Genomic DNA, 10,571 nt, shown 5'->3' with positions numbered 1-10,571 from the left:
AACATAATAACATGTGGCTAAAATCTATGCACCTTTTTTCCAGTCAGAATAAACCAGCTTTCTTGAATGCCAAGGGATCAAGCCTGTTTACATCAGCAGGGTGCTGTTCGCTATATTTTTAAGCACAGATGTATGTGCCAGACCCTCAAAGTGCAGGTATCTAAAACGGAACAGATTTGGTTCCTGTAGCCTAGAGAAATCTGGCCACATTTCCTAGAAAGAAAGGGGGTCCTGCTAGTGCTGCTTCAGGGCATAGGACCACTGGTGTTCAGCTGCAGGTCCCCACTGCTACTGAGAAAGCAGGCACCTGAGCTGCTGATGAGCTGTGTGGTTCAAGAATAAAAAGCAGCAGATGGCACAGCAAGTCATTACAGAAACAAAACAAAAAAACTTTACTTCTTCCTTAAATGAATACGGTTTTCTGAAACTGTAACAAAATGCAGCATTGTACCACTCTGTGCTGACACATCCTTCCTGGATATTGCACCTTGGAGCAGGGCTGCAGTGGGAGTCACTTGTGCTGCACATACCAGCTGCTGCACCTGTAGGACACCAGCAGACATGGGGATCACTTGTTTTAGGGATCGTTTGTAATTAGGACATAGATAAAAAAGACTGGATTAAGAAGCAGCCAGGTTTAGGCTGAAGGGGTTTTTCCCAATTTTCCCCAGGCCCTGGAGAAAAAATGCCCCACAATTCCCAAACATTACTGGCTTCTCATAGTCTGCAGTACCTTACCTACCTGGCATTATCAGAACTGATCCTGAAAAATCACCTGCCAGATCAATCACATTAAATTGCCAGGGCAAGATCCAATTTTGCACAGTAAAAATGCAGAACCCAGCTGCCCTGAAGGCAGACAGATACAATGGAAGCGCAGGGTCTGGTGAGAAGGACACTCAGTGTAACTCCCTAGGAGCTCTTTTCTTCTTAGTCGACATAGTGAGTGGTTTGCAGCTAGAGACAGAGCCTTGGGAAGCATCTAACTGGCAGGGAAAGTTTCCCCATGTGTTTGGGGCAGAAGAGGGAAGCTCTGGCCTTTGGACAGATGCCCTCCCTCTGTCCTGCTTCTGCACTTGGTGCTGCTGGTAGATTGCTTTCCCTCTGCTCAGCCACAGGACTCACTGTGCTGGTGGGCTTAGAAGAGTCAATGTGCTCATGGACCCAGCTGGGGGTGCATGGTTATGGTAGCACACTCAGTTTGTGGTTCAGGGAGCAAAGCAAACTTCCATTCCTCCAGTTCCCTCAGTTCAGCTTTTATAAGGCCTATACTCAGGCATATGGATACAGCACAGTCCCTGGACGCCTAACACAAGGACAGCCAGCATTAGACTGCAAGAACTTTTCCCAGCTTCATCTACATTTCTCAGACATCTTGCAGGCAGGTCAGCAGAGTGGGAACCCGACTAGGAAGGATTTCAGACTTGGCCAAGTGTTTGAGTAGAGGGGAAATGCTTTCATTTCTTAACTTTCCCTTAAAATAATGCGCACGATCTGTTCTGGGAACACCCACCCAGTGAAAATCCCTCCGGAGACTGCCTGCCAAAGCCTGTGAAAATCCCTTCTGGGAGCTGTGTCCGCTATTTCAGACACAGCCTGTTCATAGGAACATAAATCTGCTCTCCTCACTGATGAAGATTACTCGAGCTGGATTTAATGTGCCTAGGCACATCTTTCTTAACTTAGCTCAGATAACCACCTGCTACTTCACGTGCATTTGCTGCTCAGTACAGATCTCTTAATAGAGTCACCCCTCCTGCTGGCAGCTGCACCTTTTCCCACTACCCAGCACAGTCTATGCATACAACTGGTGCTAGGGAAGAAGCCATTGCTCTCCGCTCTGCACAAATATTCTACCTTGGGATTCTCTTCAATTGCAGCATTTTGCCAGCACATCAGATCTGGGGCAGAGAGTACCTGATGTTTAAGAAAGAAAGTAATAGAGTATGGCACAACTCTCTAAAAACATAATAGAGATGACACAGAAATTTAACGACAGCTGCAAAAAGTTCCCTATCTATGTCATTTACAAGAGAATGGGTTTCTATACTGAATCTCTGTCTGAAAAGTCCATACTGTTTGCTGCTGGTATTTCACTCGGGGGACAAAACCACTGCAGGAGGATTCTGAATTCTATAGGACACCTCTCTCCATTACTGCATTTCCTATAGTAAAGAAGGGAGGCAGGGGAGGAGGAACAAACCCCATATTTTAGCACTTCTTCTACTGGCAACTTGTTGAATTGTTTAAAACCATAGGAATTCCTACATTTTTTTGGATGTCAGAACATTGGCACAGAGACCTTTGTAAGATTTGGCATAAGACGACACTGTTTTCACCCATATCCAAATGTAGTTCATACTAGTAGTTTGCCAGCCACTCCAAGCACACTGCCATCTCAACATGCTGCTGGCACCAACTCCACCTGCTGGAAACAGCCTCACATCCCAGCTGGATTCAAGTTTTCTGAATGCAATTGCTATATTTGAGAACTTGACTCTACTAACATCCTTGGTGATTTCTCAGTACTAACCCTCAGAATCAATGAGTGCCTGGTGCTGTAAGGTTTCATATCTTTCTGAATTTACTGATCAGAAGTCAATCCCTGTTCTAGAGCAAGGGTTTAACTCTGTCCATGTTCTTTATGATTCACCCCTTTATCCAGGTATATCAGAAAAATAAATGTAAGAAACAGATAGTTTATCCTACACTCTCAGTTTTTAGGCAATAATACTCTTAGTTTTTAAAGGCAATAAATTCAATTAGTTTAGTTTATCCAGTCTGATATAAAGTAGAAGATATAATAACAATAATTATCTGTGTCTCTCAGCCAAGGCTCCTGGAACACATTACAAGCATTAGGCATCAGACTTCACAGATTCCCTACTAGAGGATTATTAGATACCCATATTACCATCATCTTATGTACAAGTAGTCAGCACAGAGGATTTCTCATGGTTGTTCTAGTTCTGAATCCACTATTTATAAGGCTCAGAACTTTGAATTGAAGCAAGCCTCCATAAGACTTTCATCTTCAATTTGAAATTCTACCCAATGGGGAAACTACACTGTCAACTGCCATTGCACTAAACTGTTAGTTACCTTCACTGTTAACGTTTTGCTTCTTACCTCCAGTGTAATTTCATTTTCAAGAGATGATGGGCTTTTATGTGGATGCTTATCAGATGAATAAATTATTATTTAACCTTTCCTTTAAGTTAGCTGTATTTTTATTACTCTTGCATTCCTATTTTCCAATTGGCAAAGAGGAAGCAGGGATATAGCTGAAATCTAAACAAGGCAACAGCAAAGTCAAGCATACCTTGCAGGATCTTGATACTCAAGCCTCTATCCCTGATGATACTTTCCTCTTAGACCAAATCATATTTCTGCTTCTCTCCTAGTACTATTTAACAGCAACACAACAATCTCGTATGTGCTGGAAATTCCAAGCATACAGATTGCAAGGTGGTAGAATACATGCATTATAAAACCAGTATTTTAAACAGGTAGAGATCTGTTCACTCAGATGAACTAATACAAATCCTGTGATTCAAAGGATAAGAAATAGTAATTCTGAGTTTTAGTGAATATTATGATCAAATCAAAATTAATTATTTGCAAAAACAATTGTTTGATTCATTTAATCTGAGAATCAGAATTAATATCAAGATTTTTTAAAATCACCCAATGTTCTTAACCACAGTTTTCTAGGTTTCCTACACATTTGCTGAAATAAAACACATTCAATTCTTGGAAATATCTGGAAAATATCTAATTTTATGTTTTTAATTCTGAGCTTTCCAAAATAATCTAAATGAACACTCAATGCTCACAAATAAAAACAGGTACAGGAAAGTTCATGTAATGCTGTGTTACTTAGTTCATGATATTGATGGCATTTTTCCCAATATTTCGGTGATTTTATTATCCTAGTATACTTTTTTTGCAATAGACAGACTAAACATACTTTCTGAAGACACATCAAAACACCTTCATTAGCATTCTCTATGATTCGAAGCTTTTCTCATAGCTATATGTCACTGCAGTAGCTATGATGGTCTAATACCATCAGAGATAAAATTTATTGGCAAAACCACTGTCTGTTACTAGGAAAAAAAATGTACTTATGAAAATATTTCTATTTTCAAAATGTATCACTTAATCTAATAAAAGAGCTACTCTCCTTCTACCAAAGTTTCAAAATTTCACGTAATATCATAGAATTTCTTTGCAGTAGAAAAAAAAAGGTAGTTGCAAACATATTCCTCAGAACATTTTTACCCCTATTTATATCGAACTTTGCCTTCAAAGTTATATGGAAGTTCCTCTAACCTTATATTATTCTCAGTGTATTTTTGCGTAGAAGACAGAGGCTGTAAATTTGACTCAGTATTAGGAATGATTTTCTACAGTTGTAGTAGTCTTTCATCAACACTCAAGATGTCATCCATTTAATAGGTGAGTGGAACAACTAGCTTTTTGTTATTAAAAAAAAATTTGCCAAGAAGAGTTTTAAAAAATAAATTTCCTTTTGATTAGTCTGTCACTTCTGGAAAGGCATTTAATCATTATCAAAGTGTGTCAAGTGATAATCTCAGATGTGGCAATAAACAACAGGCACGACTGATGCAACGCCTCACACGCACAGCAAACAGCTTTTTGGTGTTTGTTCCAGCAATTAAAATCTTGAGCCTCTTGCAGGAGCTGAACTGCTGAACTGCTGTGTGAATAACCTCAGGACACAAAGGCTCAGCTGAAAATGGGCTTCAGGTCGTCAAGGAGCTTCCTCAGCTTTCACATCAAGTCAGGACTGTCCAGCCTGTGGTTTCATTGTAGAGCCTCTGTTACTGCATCTGTCTCAGTGTGGGCATGAAATAATGCTGTACACTGACTGCTGGGACTTCTCCCATCTCTGGAGTCTTATCAATACCGAGAAAATGTTGACAATTTGATAATGAACCGTTATCATTTGGGAAAAAATGAGAGAGAAATTGAAAGCAAACAGCTGGTAAATAGAATTAAACATATTCTCTTATCACACATTATACGTGGTCAAATCACAGAATATTACTGCAGGTCTGCTGCTCAGCATACATGTTTACATCATGGATTATAAAAAATTTTTCTCCTTTTTTATCAGCATTTATTCTGATGCAACTCTGGTAAGTGCTCCAAAATTGCTTGCTTACCAGCCACTGCAACACTGCATCATACACACGTAAAAATCCTAATATGTTGTGGCACTGGTCATCTCCACATCTTTTAATACCAAAATCCTTTCCCCTTCCTGCAATACTTACCTAGTGACTTTCGTTTACAATTCCAGCATCAACTCCTCCCCCTAAATAGGGCAAGATCTTGAGCACAATGAGATGTAGAAATTTTGTCATCTTATTCATACCACACCTACTAAAATCATGTATGTCTACAATAATGTATGAGGACACAAGAATAGGTACAAATCAAAAAGACTTTAAGGTATCTATTTTTGTACTTGAATATCACATCAAATTCTTTCATACCTTTTTCTAGTCCTTTTCTAAGTTATGTTATCAACTTATCTGCTAGTTAAGTAGAAAAGGTCCATGTAATTTTTCAAACAGCTGGTTCTTGACATGCAATGTACTTGGTGAGTTTTAAGTTAGTTTATTTATGGAACTGTCATGAAGAATCCATTTACTTCTTTAAAAAGTCCTTAAAAATCACTCAAACGAACAACAAAGAACAGAAAGCAGCACATTTACATTTTTTGGCCTCCTTTTTTTTCCAGAGGTAACCTACCTGATAATAAGCTGCCATTAAATGTTAATAAAACAAAGGTTACATAATTCACTATCCAGCAAGGACTAAGTAGGATAAATCCAGATACTAATGATGGTTTGTTTGGGATTAATGGTAAGCGTTGGATTAGTTGAGGGTTTCCTGGTATCTGCATTTCCCAGCTCTCAACACAAACTCCAACTGCAAAAGACTAGTGCCACCTTTGGATGAAAATTCGTATTAGATCCCTCAGTCAACCTGATTTTCTGTTCTGCTTTTTGATTAGATATTTTTTCATGCTTTCAGAAAGTTTAGTAGGATTTAGTCAGAAAAGTGTTTTTCCCTTCTCTTTCTCACCTCCCTTTTTTCATTTTCTTCCTGTTCAACTTTAATTTTTAAGCAATAGAGAAAGAGTCCTTCCCTCTTCTCAGTGCTGATATGATACCTCATCTCTGGAGTTCATTCTTGGGAATGTATCAGAAAGTCTCCTATTAATTGTCATGATACTTGATTAAGGTCAATTTGTAAAATATTTCCACAAAATTTTTAAGGATTTGAGGAAGGAAAAAAAAAAAAAAAGAAAAAAAGAAATCAGTGTAAATTTTAACCTAAGTTTAGCTAGAGGCTTATATAACTTCAGTTCTTATTTTGATACTTCCCCATTTTCAGACTTATCCTTATTTTACCTTTCTTCAGATAGCCAGAAATATCCTCATCAGTCATCAAACCTACAGCACTTCATTCATCTAACTAAAGAAGGACTGCTTCATTTGAAAGACTTTATCCAAATGTGGTGTACCAGCTCTGGCTGGAAGGGAGTTCACCTTCTTCATAGTGGACCATGCCCTGCTATATTTTGAGTTTGTGACTAGAACAGTGTTGCTAACACACCAATGGTTTGGGCTATTGCTGAACAGTGCTTGCACAGCTTCCTTGTTTGTCACTCAGGGGGTAGGCAAGGATTTGGGAGGGGGATGTGGAAGTGAACACAGGTGGGACAGCTGACACAAAGTGGCCAAAGGGATATTCCATACCATATGTCTTCATGCTCAGAGATGAAAACCTTGGGGTAGGGAGTGGAATATCCTCCAAGGTAGCCATTGCTCAGAGACTGGCTATACATCGCTCTGATCATGAAAGATGATGAGCACACCTTTGCAGAACTTTGCCTCGACCCTCTTTCCTTCACTTTTCAGCTGTCTTTACCTTGATCCAGGCATTTTCTTGATTTTGTTCTTCCAATTCTCTGTCCCACTCCCTCGGGGGAGGAGGTGAGCAAGCAGATGTGTGGGTGCTTAACTGCTGGCCAGGGTCAACCTGCCACACCAGGGTTTGCAGAACTTCTGTCTCTGCAAAAGGCACAGGGAAGCATGCAGCATCTTGTTCCTTGAGGCAAAATCATAGAGCATTACTGGCAAGCTAAAATCCCAGAGAGGTAAATGGTCTCATTTGCCATTTGGCTTTGATTTTCCATCTCTATGTGGGTTTTATAACTACACATGAGCATCATTTGATTTCAAGGGCTCTGCTTTTATTTCTAATAGTAGCACTTTCCAGTTTTCATTGGATGATCCCTTGGAGACCTTGTACCAGGAAAAAAGAATGTGATCAACCAAGTGCTTCACTTCCCATGCTCAGGCATACTTGTACAGCAACACGAAACAGATGCCATTTAATCTAACACACACACATGTAAGTGACAACTTGAGAAAAACAACCTAGAGTGAGTCAAATCAAAAAAAGGGACTTTTCTTGATGATTTCCCAATGCAACCAATTAAGTCCACTCCCTGAACATGGCACGGCCTTGCTTTTTAATTTTTCATGATATCTTTTTCCTTAATGGTTTCCCTCATCCCCTTAGGGGTGAAAGGACAAGTGTTTGCTAGCAGCTGAGGAAATGCTCTGACTTCAGTGCCCTTCTATGGCCATCCTAGTTCTAATGCTTCTGATTGCATGGCTGAGCAAAGTTTGGCCAGCTCAGTTCTTTTGCTCTCTGCATGTATCTTCTACCATTTTAAGAGAAAATTCAGATTCCTCTGAAAAAAAGTTACACATGTCACACATCAACATGTAACTGAAATGATATCACTCATGTGAGCCATAACACAACTATTTATTAGGGAAAGGGCTCATGTTCCCACTTTCTCCACATGCCCCTACACTAATTCCCGAGTGTCTGTAACTCATCGCTTGAGCCAAGGTAAGGTGAATATTAGGATGGTACATGTCAGAAGATTCCTGAACTCGTGACACACTCGGAAGATTTAAAGAGTGGCTAGAAATCATATCTTTTATAACAGCATCTCTTATTCATGCTTTATTTACGTGAAAGTCAGTCAAGGAAGTAAAGTGCATGTGCAACTCTACTACTAACTCTTATTTCCCCTCATTTTTATCCAAATTAATTTAGCATATGTCCTAAAAGGAACTCTGGAACTGCAAGTCATACTTGTATGTTGATATGTGACATGTGTAACTTTTTTCTCAGATGAACCTGTGTACATGTAATAAAATGAAAAGAAAACTGAAGTAGATAAAACCTACCAAAACAAACCAAAAATGCTGCTTTTTCCTCAGTTCAAGCCATGTTCCTTGGCCCATCTAGCACTTAAAGCCACCTTTACACTTCCACAACCCAAGGTCACGTGAGCGAGATTATATCCTAGGATGAAAATGAACAGCTCCAGACTGCAAAAGCTAGATTAAACCATTTGACATGTACTTCATCCCTGTCCTGTCAACATGAAACACAGCAGCAAACAGGCCCTTTCTGGCAATACAGCCCATTTATTTTATCACTAACCCACCACATGCTTCTGTTCCTGTCCAGGTTTCTTATATTAACGTTGACATTCACTCATAGTTTGATCACACACAGCTTTAGCATCGTGGTGGGACACTCAGTGACTGACAGCCAACCACATTAGTATTCACACAGCGTGGACCATCACTAGTTTTACCTCTATGACTGCAGCCAACTAGTTTTAAAAGCAGTTAGCTTGTACCCAATCAGAATTTTAATACAGAGCACAAATTGCATCAGATGTAGGAAAAATGCATCCAAAAAGCTGGGTAGAAGGATCCAGCCTCTCAGACTGGCTACTTTAAAACATCAGCTGCAGCAACAGAGAAAACCATTTGTAGATTCTCACCAAGTAATTCATTAGAGCAGGTAGCTCACAACTAACTAGCAATACTCTACTAGATTTACAATACCTGAAGCCTAAGCATACATGATACCAAAATGATGAGCTCATGACTGTACCACAGTAACTAAATTTCTGTATTACCGTGCCACAAAGCCTGACACCATCCCCCCTGGCTAAAATGCTAACATAGGCAAAAGCTAGCAGGCTGACAGTGAGTCTTGCATATCTTTTCTTTCCCTGACCAGGCGGGAATCTTCCTTTTCTTCAGCAAGCAGCTAGAATAGATGTGACTGCTCTGATCTGAGAAAAGGTAAAGGAGGAATTCTGTTCAGACCAGGGGCATCAGGGGGCGGGGTGGAGCGGGACACAAACTGTCACAGCCAGCACCATCTCATTTTGCAATCTCCCTGGCATAGGTTCCGGCATTCCAGCAGCCAGATTAACACCTCTCACCCCACATTAACCTACACACTCCTCTATTTACCACCCCAGAAAACCATTAGGCCTTTGCACAACAGGTTTAATGGTAGCACAACTGCAAAGGATACAACAATACCAAAGAGAAGCATCAGTGCTGTGAAAGATACAAGAAACGTGTAGATAAATGTGTTCCAAAGTTTAACAAATGGTAGGCAATGCAAGTCTAAAAAGTCAGTAAGACACATTGTAATAAAAATTTAGGGACACAGAAATGCAAGTGGACTCCTCATGTCTGAAGCTGCAAGTACCAGACGAAACAAAAAAATTCTTTCCCTGGCAACTCTATCAGAAATCCCGTGTCACCCAAAACTTCAGCACTAAACCCTAACTTTCAATGCTTTGTTCTAACTGCTCACCCCAGCAAGGACCTCTCCATGTACCTCCTCCAGAGCACACAGAGCATCGCAGTGCTCAGTTCAACAAGAGTGAAGAGAAAGTCACAACTGACACCATTAAATGTTTGTTCCACATATGGCTGGAGCTTGGACTTCATCAGTGCCTGTTCCTAAACGACGTGTTTATCGGCTGCTTTTGACACTAGCTGGCTCACACCTGCCTAACCATATTGCAAGAAACATGACTAACCCAACAGCACTTTGGTTCCAAGAAATTCCACATTCCATGTAATTTACTTATCTGGTGAAAAATCATACAGTGGTATAACCCTTTCTAAGGCTTCCATAGCAAATGGGATGTCTGCTGAGGTCTGTAATGTTGCTAATCAAACACTAATGGCTGACACCACTGGATGTTGATACAAGTCTGTAAGTCTCCCTCCCACTTGCCAGGTCAGTGGGCCCAAAGGGACACTCTTGGTGGGCACTCACAGGCCTTTCACAGGCAAAACACCTTGAGAACTCAGATATTTTTTTCCTAGTGTAATTTATTGCCAGTTAACACTAACTTCCAATCACTCGAGTGCTGGGAGGGTGGGAGAGCATGAACACCTCCATCATCAGCTCTCCACCCCCTTTCTAGTCTCAGCTTCTCACGGGTCAAGGGCCAGTTACAGCCAGCCCGTCCCACCGCCCTGTCGAGGCGATGGATGAGGGAGGCGGTTGGGGTTGCATGATAACAGCCTCATCTGCTGCTCTTTCCTTCTTACCGGTTTTCCATTGCCACCCTGTGCCTTTATGTCTCCAACTCCGTGGTGCATTCACAGTCACTGTTCCTAAGA

This window comes from Chiroxiphia lanceolata, chromosome 6 (genome assembly GCF_009829145.1).
Source record: "Chiroxiphia lanceolata isolate bChiLan1 chromosome 6, bChiLan1.pri, whole genome shotgun sequence".
Lineage (NCBI taxonomy): Eukaryota > Metazoa > Chordata > Aves > Passeriformes > Pipridae > Chiroxiphia > Chiroxiphia lanceolata.
Note: the sequence above shows the minus strand (reverse complement) of the source record.